The sequence below is a fragment of the Molossus molossus genome, unplaced genomic scaffold, assembly GCF_014108415.1.
Source record: "Molossus molossus isolate mMolMol1 unplaced genomic scaffold, mMolMol1.p scaffold_m16_p_13, whole genome shotgun sequence".
NCBI classification, from domain to species: Eukaryota; Metazoa; Chordata; class Mammalia; order Chiroptera; family Molossidae; genus Molossus; species Molossus molossus.
Window position 1 is genome coordinate 54352079 of NW_023425348.1, and position 13188 is coordinate 54365266.

The following is a 13188-nucleotide window of genomic DNA, read 5'->3' on the forward strand; positions in this document are numbered from 1 at the left end:
CATCCATAAACTGGGGCTGATTTATTAAATGAGGCCTCGGACTCTGACATAAAGCAAATGTTTCTCAGCTTAGAAGAGATAGGGCTGGAGAGGGGCAGAGACTCTGGGATGAAACCAAACTGCCCGAGTCTCTGAGCAGGATCATCTGGTTTGGGGGTGTCCCTGATCACCCACACTGCCTGGTGACAGCACCTCCACAGAACCTCGGAACCAGAAGTTCTTGGACCTCATCCAGATCTGTCATTCTGCAGATGAGGGAACTGAGGCCCAGGGAAGCGAAGCGACTTCTAAAAGATGGAAGTGTATACTGATGGCAGAATGGAGATTTAATCCAGAACTCCTGGCTTCCTGTTGAAGATTCTATCCACTATACTAGTGTATTTCAAAATTTTCTGATCCTGACTCAGACTAAGAAATGCATTTATAATCGCTATCTAGGACACACTCTCACATATATATGGTGTGTTTGGCTAAAACATATTTGTAACAAAATATTCACAAAACAGTACATATTTCCTCATGCAATTAACTTTGCACGTTCTGTTCTAGCTACCTTAACCCGTCTCACCCTAGTTCATTTAAAAACAAAAGTTTTGCCTGGCTGGTGTGGCTCAGTGGTTGAGCACCGACCCATGCACCAGGAGGTCACTGGTTTGATTCCTGGTCAGGTCACATGCCCAGGTTGTGGGCCCAATCCCCAGTGGAGGGCATGCAGGAGGCAGCCAATCGATGTTCTCTCTCACTGATGTTTCCGTCTCCCTCTCTCTCTAAAATCAATAAAGGAAAAAAAAAATTAAAAACTAAAGTTCTGGGTGGCACCTGAACTTGTTTTCACTTTGCTTATTATAAAGCAGGGATTGGCTATCTGCAGTCTGCAGGCTAAATTCTACCTGTCACCTGTTTTTGTAAATAAAGTTTTATTGGTAAACAGCCACACCCATCATTTACATATCATCTATGACTTCTTTTGCACTACAGCAGGAGAGGTTTGGTTTTTTTTTAAATGCATATTTTAAATTGAGGTAACATTAGTTAGTAATATTGTATATATTTCAGGTTTACAACATTAAAATTTCATATTTGTATACTGTTGTGTGCTAGTTTCCATCCATTACCATGTATTTGATCCCTTTACCCATTTCTACTTCCTGCCCCCTTCCCCTCTGGTAATCACCATTCTGTTGTCTGTGTCTGTGAGCTTGTTTTTGTTTTGTTAGTTACATTTTTTTTTTAATTTTTTTATTCCACATAGGAGTGAAATCATATGGTTTTGTCCTTTTCTGTCTACAACAGCAGAGACAAGTAATTACAACAGAATTGGTAGGTCCCACAAAGTCAAAGATACTTAACTGTCTGGCCATTTACAGAAAGAGTTTGCAAACCCCTGTGGTTACCACACTTTGTGCCAGGCTGAATCTTTAAAAACTGCTTTTCACGAACAAAGTGTGATGACGGGGGAAAGGAGTGGGGAGAGGGAGGGAAAGGCCTCTGTGTGCTTAGCCAATGTGTGCCTTGCGCGGCTGTGGCTGTCAGGGAGGCGAGCAGAGCCAGGAAGCCTGCGATGCTGGGTGTCCTTTGCTGGCCTATCAGACCCTGGAGCCTTCCGTAACCCCAGTCTTGGGTTCATGGACCCCTGGGGAAGGACCACAGAATGCAGTTTCTGAATTAGTGCTGTGGGTGGAAGGTGGGGGCAACAGAATTGCACCCGGTTTCCAGGCCAGATCTTGCAGCTGGGACCCATGGAGATGTCCATTAGCCAGTCACTGACTGGCAGGTCTCACCTTGTACGCTCCCGCCCCTACCGTTCTCAGTGGAAACACTACGGTTTTCGGCTCCACTGGCTGTGCTTTGACAGGTGCTGGGTTGTTACCAAGTCTTTGGGCAGCCAGTGCCCCTGCCTGCTGCCTTGTGGATGCGTGACGGATGTGAGCTGCCACTGGGTTTGCAAGGCAGAGACCTGGAGTCTGTCCTTGGCACCGGGGAGACGTGATGATGCCTTTGTCAAATGAAACATGACAAGTAGCACGTCAGAAACTGGGATTAGGATTGGTTACCAAGAATAAGGGAGACAGATTTTTGTTGTTGTTGTTAATTAGGAACAAATGTTCATATGCCCCTTGTTCAGCTCATAGAGACAGGGGTATGAAACTGTTTTGAGAGGTGACACAGTTGGTTTTCTATTTGAGGATTACTCATCTCTGTGTAGGACCACTCAGTTTCTGTCCTGCACACGTTATAAAAACAGACTGTAGAGTTTAATGGCGTGCACATTTAGTGCATACATCCCTGTGCGTGCGTGTGTGTGTTTGCCTATAAGTCATGGGTACAGATCACTAATGACGACAGCAAGGAAATGCATTTAGCAAGTGATTGAAGTATGCTACTGTTTAGATTGCTATTGCAAAGGCTTACTGTTTGCCTCTTTTAAATAATGATGATAGTAACAACAACTACTTATTGACTACCTACTATACGCCAGGTGCTATAATACATTTTTTCATTTAATCTCCCCCAGAAACCCTTTCAAACTAGATGTGTTCATCTCCATTTATCTCTAGTGATGGAGTGGCTTGAAGTCACACGGGCTCTAGCTCGCTGCTCTGGAGGGAGATGAGTGGAGTCCTGAGGCCTCACTGGCTCTACCCACGGTGTCCTCAGTGCACTAGTAGGGCTCAGCTGGGATCTGCTGTTCAGTAGGCACCTAGTTGGCCCCAGTGTACAATGGCTGCTGAACACATGACACTCTCTGTCACAGTTCCTCACTGAGCGGTTAAGGGGGTAATGAGGCAACACAGTGGTCTTCATCTTCAAAGGTCTGAGCCGGCTGGAGATCACATCCACAACGCAAGGCCAATGTAGAGCAAAATGGCTTTATTGCATACACCTGGGTACAGGCGGGCTGAGCCCAAAAAGGGGTCAGCCTCAAATAACAGTTGGGGTCAGGTTATATATTCTACTTCTAGCTTCTGGCCGTTTCTCCTGATGTACTCTGCCTGCCCATTGTCCACTTTGCAGTTAGACTGGTCTGGTATCTCCTGCATCTGCTGGGTGATTCACATCTTGTGGATAATCCAGATAATTCTTATCCGTACTCAACAGAAGGCTGAGCAAAGGTCATGCAAGCAACACATTTTTCACAGTTTCACCTTTTGCAAGCTTTTGCCTTTACCCTTTAAAACATTATTAACCCTTTCCATACTACCTATGGGGGGAAGTGTCTAGGGTTTCACCAGGACAACGAGGGCCATCAAGCAGAGGCCCCTACTCAGCTTCATCCAAAACTGTTCTGCTGTGCTCTGCTTTGTATGACGAGGTTCTGTACAAACTTTCAAGAGGAGTGTTTATTTTCCCTACGCATGCATAGGCACGCTCACACACACGTCTGAAACTGCATGCAAGTGTCTGGCACATATTAGAGCTTACACTAATACACTTAACACGCATTTGCTGTGCTCCTACTGTGTGCCAAGGACTGTGTTAGCAGCTAAGGACACCGTGGGAAACAAAACAAACACGAGCCCTGGCCGGTTTGGCTCAGCAGTTAGAGTGTTGGCCTGCGGTCCAGAGAAACACGGGTTCAGTTCCCACTAAGGGCACGTACCTCGGTTGCAGTTTGTCCCCGGCCCTGGTTGGTCGTGTGGGTGGCAGCCACTCGATGTGTCCCTTTCACGTCGATGTTTCTCTCTCTCCCTCCCACTCTATCTGAATAGAAAATGGAAAAATATCCTCGAGTGAGGATAAAAAAACAAAACAAAACAAACACAATCTCTGTCCTCAGGGAGTCTACATTCCGGTGGGAGCACATCGTGATAAAGGGCAATAAAGGTCAGGAAGACGAAAGGTATGGTTCTATCCAGCATGGACCAGGGCGATGTGCTCAGAGCCAGCACCATCCATCAGAAATGCACCGTGAGGCATAAATGCAGCCGCACATGTAACTTAAACTTCCTGGTTGCCACAGTCACAAAAGTAAAAAAGAAAGAGAGACGAAATGAATTTTAGTATATTTTATTTATGTCTGAAATATTGCCATTTCCACACTTAATCAACATTACAAATCGTCAATGAGATCATTGGCATTCTTATGTTCGCACTAAGTTCTCGGAACCGCGGCGGGTACTGCACGCTCCGGCCTCTGGTTCGGACCCGCAGCTGAAGTGCTCAGGAGCCGTGAGTGGCGGGTGGCGACCCCGCCGGTGCACCTCCAGGCCGGGGTCAAGCAGAGCCTCCCTAGGAAGGGACCTTTCAGCTGAGGTCTGAAGGATGAGGAGAGGTTGAGGAGTAAATGGGGGCTGATGGGGAGAGCGGCCGGAGAAAGGGAACAGCCCATACCTGGGGGCGGGCTCCGGGAGGACCTGAGGGGGTCAGTGTGGCTGGGTCTGGGGGAGGTGGGTGGAGCAAGGTGTGGGGCTCCCAGGCCGGCTGCTAGCCTAGGCCGGGAAGCACGGTGGTGGTGGTGGTGGTGGTGTTTTCTCTTTCTATCTTAGGAACAAGGGGAAGCCACTGACGAGTGTTAAGCTCAACATTCACTACAAGAGAATGAAGCTCACGAACGCCTGTGGCCTCCCAAAGATCCTCAGCTCTTTCCCCCAGGTGGCTGCTGAGGCTGTGGTCCCCCTCCAGGCTCCCAGCCGCCCTGCCTCCCGGAGCAGCTCTGTTCTGCCACAGCTGTCCAGGGCCCCTCACATGTGCCTGCACACAGCTGCGTCCTGGGACAATGCTCCCCAGAGGAGGGGGAAGGGGCTTGCAAGCTTGTCCCCCTTTGAGTGGTGCTGCGATGACCACCCAAATGACCTGCCCTGGAACAGCTGTGGGTTTGGAGGTGACAGAGACAGGCACCCTGCTGGGAGAGGCCCATGATGTCTCTGGACCCCACCAAAGCTTTCTCATCTCAGGCTCCAGGTTCCCACTGCTCAGGAGCCCCCCTCCCCTGGTCGTCTGGTCTCTTGTCTTCTGTCTGGGCACCTTCCTGCCCTGAGTGGTTGAAGGCAGGCCTGGGAGGAAGGGAGAACAGCAGAGCCCTCCCCAGTGCTCAGACCTCTCCCGTTCTCTCCTTCCTCTGAACCCTGCCCTGACCCAGGGGAAGGGTGAGGGGAGGGGAGTCTGGGGGAGGCCCATGGCCCAGGCTTCAAATGTCTAAAGGGACACCTTAAAAAAGAGACAGTGCACGTGTTCTGGGCCAAGGCAGAGCTAAGATCATGGTGTGAGAGCTGCAGAAAGACAGACTTGTTTTCATAAAAAGAAGTTCCCCAGGGTAAGCTGAGCTGTCAGGTATGTCTGTGCCGGGTGCGGGGTGAGCAGGACATCTGAGAGCCTGGAGCCCCTCAGTTCCAGACCCTAGTCTAGGGCCGGTCCACGGCCAGTTCCTCTGGGCCTCTGGTTAAACAGGAAAAGCATAGGCGTTTTCCAGAGAACTAATTCTTCAAATGCTGAGATTGTCTTCCCTACTTTGCTTCGGTATTGATATAGCTTCCTGTGTGAAATGATGGTGATTATACATTATTGTTATATTTATTGTCCCTTATTTAGTTGCTAACATTATAAAGCCTTTCAAAGAGTATTTTTGAAATTGTACTGGTCCATAAAATTCAAACGCCTGAAATCATCGATCTAATATAACTGTCCTGTTCTTCCCGTAAAATCGAAATCATCAGAATGTGTGCCACATGGCTCAGCCAAGCACCATGAGCAAGGGACACCAGGACTTGTCAGCACCCGTGCTTTGATCTCGAGTCTCAAACCTCCGCTGTGTGTCTTGCTGACCTGTAGTGTGATGGGGACGTTGTCTAAGAAATGCCAACTTCCTAGTCACAACCTGGGAAGGACCTGGCCACCAAGCATGCCAAGACCTCACCAAAAGAGACCAGTGAGGGTGAAAGGAAGCTGGCACGGGGGGCTGGGCACTGGCACGTGGCCTGGCTGTGAGTATGGTACCAGTGGGAGTAATGGGTATTCTGTTGTCCAAAAGCCAAGAGGTTTGACACACTTGGGTATATACAATACACATCCGTGCCAGGGGCCAGTGGGTGGGCGAGGTCAGGTTCACTTAAGTAGCAGATGATTCTGAGGTCATGTGGGCAGAGGCACTGGTCTCAGTAAACATTCCAGCGGCAGGGGGCTCTCAGGAAGAAACAGAGTATCTGGTTGCAAAACACAGCCCCTGGGGAGGGGATGGCAAGAAAGAGGCAAGGGTCAGGGTCCCACCAAATGGGGTAAGGCTCAGAATGGGGTTCAAGCACTGGGCAGAAGCCCAGATGTAAGGTGAGGAAGAGGGTCAGAAGCAAGTGCGGGTTATGCCCACCAACGTCTTCCTGCTCTTGTCAGGTTGGCTGCAGAACTGGGCTGGCAGAATCTTCAGGTAGAGGCCTCAGCATCTGCAGCTTTGAGGAGAACGGAAGCTCAGGGCTGCTGTTGTAGAAAGCAGTTCCCACGGGGTGTCGCCTGCAACACCAGTGGGCGGAGCATTTGGTCAATTCCGATACCCTGTCTGCTCTTGGAGACTCACAGCAGGCATGGATGTACTGGAGGTCTTGAGGAGTCCTGTGGGAAACAGACAGCTTTGTTTGATCCCCCATTCCCCACATGATCAGAGCTTAGGACCCTGTGTGAGCCCCAAGCCTGTGAACCTGCCTTGACATGAGTGTTGACAGAACACCCTGTGGGAAATGCTGCTCCAGCTACCTCAGGTTGGACCTTGAGTGTGCTGAGGTGTGTGTGTGTTTGTGCCTGAGGGAGGTGGGGGAGATCTTCAAATTAACCATGGAAACTGCACAGTAATACCACCATCTGCTGTCTGAACTGGTCACCCTAATGGGCTCTGACAAGAACACCGAGACTATGCTTTGCTTTGGGCCCCTTCATTGCTCTCCCAGGGAGGGTCTGGTCGACTCACTTTGACAGCAGAAATATGAGAAATTCAACAGGACAGTTTCCCACGGCAGTGCTGTGGCTCCCGCTCGCTGCCAGCGGCGGGCAGTGGCATTCCGCTGCTTGCTTGGTATTTCGTGGCAGCAGGTGCTCTAGCATGTGTCGAGGCGGCCAGCAAGTACTCAGCTCGGCGTGGTGGCCCCTCTCTGCCGTGGGGCGAGCTGTGCCCAGGAGGGCTCTCCCAGTTAGAACAGAACCCCGAAGTTGCTCTCTGCTCTCAAGGAAGAGTATTTAACTTGAAAAGCAAGTCTGATGACCAGAGGTGACCTGGTTTCCTTGAGCCTCACCTTCTTGGAGGAAGCAACATTGCTGGGTGCCCTAGAGTCTGTGTGGCCTTTAAGGAATTGTTCAAAGCTGAGGAGTGGAGAAAGCTTGACTCTGTTTTATTATTTTTTTAAATCAACTTTTTATTTTATTTTTTAGAGAGAGGAAGGGAGAAAGAGATAGAAACATTGATGTGAGAGAGAAACATCAATTGGCTGCCTCCTGTACGCCCCCTCCTGGGGATTAAGCCTTCAACCCAGGCAGGTGCCCTGACTGGGAATCGCATCCAGGACCTCTCAGTCCACGGGATGGCGCTCCGTCCCCCGAGCCACCCTGGCTGAGCGAAAGCTTGTCTCTTAAGTGCGGACTAAAGAAAGGAGGTTCCCTTTTTCAGGGAAGGCTATGATAGGCACTTCTTTCAAAGTCGGGAGAGACACATGCACACTTATAATTTGTGGGGAAGGAACTAGTAGAGAGGGAAAAGTTCAAGTTATAGAAATAGTGATTGGTGGGACCAAGTTTTTTAAGGGACCTTCCCTACCAGGTTGAAAGTCTAACTTAAGACAGAAGGAGGGACACGTCTTTCATTGAAGAAGGGAGGTGAGGAAGAAGAAAGAGATCCATGCAGATGCAGGTAAGTTGGAAGGGGACAAGAAAGGGAGTTGTGTGGATGGCTTGAATTTCAAGCGAGGAGCTTGAACAGAGGGTTAGCAGTTTGGAACAGTGCCTGGAATGGGGGAGAAAGCTGCTAGGGACACGTAGAAGATTTTCCAGCAGCAAAGAAGCCTTAGCATTTGTGAGAGGATCTGCATTGGCAGGAGAGGTGAGCACAATGAAGAGGGAATGAGGAAAGTGCTGCTTATCATGGACAGAAAGGCAGCTCCAAGGCCACAGACGGACGGGGAGATTACGCGTGGCCAGTGGACTGGAGGACTCGGGTAGGTGTGCACTGGGAGTAAGAGGAGGAGGGAGATGCACGTTGGCATTTGAAAATGGTCAGAGAGTAGGACAGGACGGTAAAATGACATAGGTGGAAGTCAGGCAAGGCTCTAGATGTGTTCATGGCTAAAATAAATGACCAGGAACTTCTGGATTAAAAAGGGCCAGGAATTGTGAGAGGCAGGGTCTAGGGGCCTTGGGAGAGTCTTCTACCTCAGTGATTCTCAAATTTTAATGTCCATGTGGCTCAGTAGGGGGTTTTGTTAAAATGCAGGTTCTGATTCATGGAGTCTGGCGTTGGGCCTGAGATTCTTCATGTCAATAAACACCCTCATGATGCCAATTCTGCTGGCCCACACACCACACTTTAGGTGCAGTATCCAAATGAACACTGAGATGGTCCAGGATGAAGGGAGGTCCAGGGTGGAGAGGAAGTCCTTACCTATGGCCTTCCTCAGTAAGGCTGCTCCTGACTTCTGTCATGGAAGGGAGGTGGCGCAGGACAGAGGAGAGATGTGAGGGGAGCCAGCTCTGTCTGGCATGTCCCACGGCAACCGCCCCGCAATACGAGGGAAGGCTGCTAATTGGTTAGCAACACTTGGTATTAATTAACTCAAAAGAATCATTCTCCTGAAGCCTGTTTTGCATAATTAATGAATGCCTCGCTAAAAGCTGCTGAAAACATTAAAGCCAAAGTGTTACAATTTTCCAATCAGCCAAGCAGAAACACCCCAATCCACGCTGTTTGTGGACACAGCGAACAGTTTACCCCGTGCTAATTCCTGAGATGGGCCATAGAGCCCTTGGCTGTGCCCTGTCCAAATAAGGGGAGGCAGGGCTGGGCAGACACGTGGGCACCTCAAACAGATTGATCATTTGATGCCTCGTCACCAAAATATTTTTAAAATATTTGTTCAACATTTGGTAAGAGAGAAGCTGAGCGCAGCCTTGAGGAGAAGCAGGATCAGGGCGTGCTGGGCCAGGTGAAGTTCTTCCTGTGCGTCAAGCAATTCGCCTCGGGCCCAAACGTTCATAAAGTACTCGGCAAACGAGACCGCAGTCAGAGGCCCACCCTTCTCAGAAATCAGGTTTGCTACTACCTCTGAAGTGACTGGAGATGCCTGGGAGGACCTGCCTTCTCTCCCAGGTCGTTCTCGGAGGGATTCTTACTTTTTTTTTTCAAGAGAGAGGAAGGGAGAGGGAGAGAGAGAAACAGAAACATCAATGAGAGAGAACATGGATTGGCTGCCTCCTGCATGCCCCCCGACTGGGGATCTGGCCCACAACCTGGGCACGTGCCCTGACCTGTAACCGAACCGGCGACCTCTTGGTGCATGGGTTGACATTCAACCAGTGAGCCACACCGGCCAGAAACGGAGGGATTCTTTCTGAGAGCTCTTTCAACAAACAGATTTTTTGTACCTTGTGACATGTCCAGAGAAGTTTAGCGTCACTTTTCAAATGACACCCTGGACAACTGCTCAGATGGCAGTATCTTTGTCAGGCTCTGGGGGGTGGTGCTGGGTAGGTCAGTCCCCTTAGCACTCAACTGGGGCAGAAGTTGGTGGGGAGAGCAGGCTCACTTCTATTACTTATAAAAGTTGCTGGCTATGGGTAGGTAACTTCTTTGAACCTCGTGGATTAGAAGACTCAATGTTGTTAAGATAGCACTATTCCAAAATTGGCCTACAGATTCAAGATGATTCCTGTAATCCCAGCTGTCTTCTTTGCAGAAACTGAAAGGCCGATCTTAAAATCATATGGAAATTCAAGGAGCCATTAATAGCCAAAACAATCTTAAAAAAATAAAAGTTGGAGGACTCACACTTCTTGATTTTGAAACTTACTACAAAGATACAGACAGATTGGTATTGACGTAAGTATAGACATACAGATCAATGGAAAAGAATTGAGAGTCCAGAAATAAACCCTCATGACATTAATGACCAATAGATTTTTGATAAGGTGACAAGACAGTTCATGTGGGAAAGAATCATCTTTTCATCAAACAATTTTGGGACTACATATCCCGATGCAAAAGAATGAAGTGGGGGCCCTCCCTCAGGCCACATACACAAACTATTTCAAAATAGATCAAAGACCTAAATGTAACAGCTAAAACTATAAACTCTTTGGAAAAAGCAAAAGGGCATTTATTCCTTTGTGTCACGGTCTTGGATTAAGCAATGGATTCTTAGCACAGGCAGCAGAAGAAAGCCAACATTATATTTACGGGTGCCAACCAAAAGCCTGTGGGGTGACCAGGACCCTACCCTCTCTGGAAGAAAGTGTCGGCCAGGAGTAGATGAGCCCTCACAAGGTCCGAAGCTCAACTTCGAGTCACCTGACCGTGGATTATAATTAACGGTGACCTGCCGGAAACAAAAGCTAGTCCTCTCCGGAGTGAAACACCAGAGCCACAAATGGTGTCAACAATTTGTCACACACAGTGTGCAGCATGCAATGAGAAGTGCTAAGACATGCAAGAGGACGGGATTTGCCTAAAAATATGAAAGAAAACAACAACAAAGAGACATAGTCATGGGAGTTCCTGACAGAGCTGTCCCACACAGATTTTAAAATAATTATGTTAACAATCTTGAAGATGAAATATCAAGGTGGAAAAAAATGGGCAACTATTTAGAAGCTATCAAAAAGAATTCGATTGAAGTTCTGGAACTGAAAACGCCTTCCCTCTTTAAAAAACCAGGAACTCTGTTTTGTTTGCCAGCCAAGCTGTGTGATTTCAGAAAATGTTGCTCAGTTCCTCAGCCTCTCAGTCATTGCTTTTGGAATCGTCTCCTGCCTCAGAAACCCCCAATGCTAAACTCTCGTTTCTCTCTTTTATTCTGATCATGCTGTATGTTTTTAAATATGATCTTAGGAGCTTTCCTAACAGGTTTTCAAAACATTTTGTTTAGATTGTATAATTGTTTTCAGAGAGAGAGACTTGGGCTGAAACAACCTAGTTAGCCGTTGCCAGAAGCAGAAACCACCAGAGAGTTTTTAAGCTGCCACCTGGGCTTAATTTATGGTGCAAAATAAAAAATTACAGTCTCAGAATTGAAAATAAAACCTTTCTGTCTCCTACAGAAGGAGTAAGGGCCGTGCTTACCAGCCAGAACCTAGATGACCGCCACACCATCGATCTTTTGCCCTGAATATCACTGGCTTTCTTTTATACACAAATAAAATCTGAGATCACCGGTGAGAACTGCCTTATGGTCAGCAAGGCAGGCGCTGACCTTTATACTCATGTAGGGCAGCTCTCATGATACTCGGGGGGAAGTGAGGGGAACCCCGTAGTCCCACGTTAGGGGGTTCCAAAAGTATTTGTAAGAGATGCCAATAACATATGTCGATATTAGAAATGTCTCAACCTGTAGAGAATTGTAATGAGAGTATATTTGAGTCAAACTGATGACAGGTGCCAGGGAGCAAGATCTCAGATGCTCCTGGAGAAGAACAGATTTGCAGCTTCTCGTATGCATTTGAAATCAGGGAGGGAACTAAGGAAATGGCGTGGAGCTGGGAGAAAGCAAGGCGGGTAGGGGCCAGGTTACAGGACAGTTAACAAGCCGATGTGCTCCCTTGAGGTTGATGCCCGCTTTGGGGCAGAGTCCTTCTGGTATGTCAAAGGTATACTCATCTAGAGGCACAAGAACAGTGGACAGGGCTGGCGTAAAGCCTTTTACTAAAGAATTATAGGCCAGGCATGACTACCCATCATGACCTGCCCAGTTAGGAATAAGATTGGATCACCCCATGGGTTACTTTCCACAGAAACCCTCCCCCAACTTTTTTTTTTTTTTTATCCTCACCCGAGGATATTTTTCCATTTTTTGTACAGATAGAGTGGGAGGGAGAGAGAGGAAGGGGGAGAGAGAGAGAGACATCGACGTGAAGGGACACATCGAGTGGCTGCCACCCGCACGACCAACCAGGGCCGGGGACAAACTGCAACCGAAGTACGTGCCCTTAGCGGGAACCGAACCCAGGTCTCTCCGACCGCAGGCCGACGCTCTAACCGCTGAGCCAAACTGGCCAGGGCCCTCCCCCCACTTTTAAATCCACACACACACATGCATTTTAGAGATGTCCATCATCACTTTCTTTGACTAACAATTCACATTATGCATCTCTCTCTGTTCGAGCGCGCAGGGCTGAGTTCTTTATCCCTTGGTCTTGGATGGTACTGTCTCGGTTGAGAAAAGCGCCTGGGATGAGAGTATGCTTTCTGATATTTGGTAGGAAAAGGCATTTACCACTTTGCTCTAGTCACCTTTCCAAAGGGACTGGAGCGCCTCGGGAACAGAGCTGACCTCATTTCTGGGAAGCTTTCCTCCCCCAACAATTACTTTGGCTGAAACGTACGCTTTCCTTGGAGCCTGCTGACAATTCCCTAAATGTACTCATGTGCGGAGAACTTCCAAAGTGGCCGTCACCTTGAGGGGCATAATTGCAGCCTGTGTACAACCCCCTGATAAGAAAATCGAGAAGAAAAAAAAGTCAACAAGATTAAAAAAAAAAAACACCTCGAGATAATGGAGGTGTAATGAACTCCACGAGGACAGAAGTGCTTTGTTTTCCAGGGGTGAGTGGGAAAAGAGGGAGACAGGAAAGTCCCGTGTGGAACCCGGGGCAATTCTGTCTTCCGAGTCCCTCTGATGAGCAGGAGAGCAAGGATCCGAGTGAGAAAAGGCTGCGTGGAAAAGCCGGGGTTTTAGACAAGGAAGGAGTCTGGCTCTACCACTCACTCAGGGCCTGACCTGAGACTCTCTCTCACTTCTTCGGACCGCATCTGTAGGATGATCATTCTCGCTTCGCTGGGTGGCTGCAAGGGGACACGTGGAGACCACTGTGAAAGTGCTCCATTCGGCACGATTACATAGAAAAAAAGAAAAGCCTGGTGTGGTTAAAAGCCTGGTTGTGGTAAATGCGTAGGTTGTGGAGTCAAGAAGGCCTGGGTCTGAATCCCACTTTCTCCTTCCTCATCTGTCAGGATGGATGGAATGATGCGTGTGAAGGGTTTGGCATAGTTTCTACCATAGGGAAATG

The 13188-nt window shown here is 48.5% G+C and overlaps 1 long non-coding RNA gene across 1 annotated transcript; it reads left to right on the plus strand.

The window, feature by feature from the left end:
* The first annotated feature begins 6515 nt into the window (after positions 1–6515).
* LOC118628974 lies at positions 6516–11121 on the plus strand. The gene is made up of 3 exons (XR_004959331.1): positions 6516–6686; positions 7736–7825; positions 9864–11121. It is a non-coding gene; the product is annotated as an uncharacterized LOC118628974 (long non-coding RNA).
* The last annotated feature ends 2067 nt before the right edge of the window (positions 11122–13188 follow it).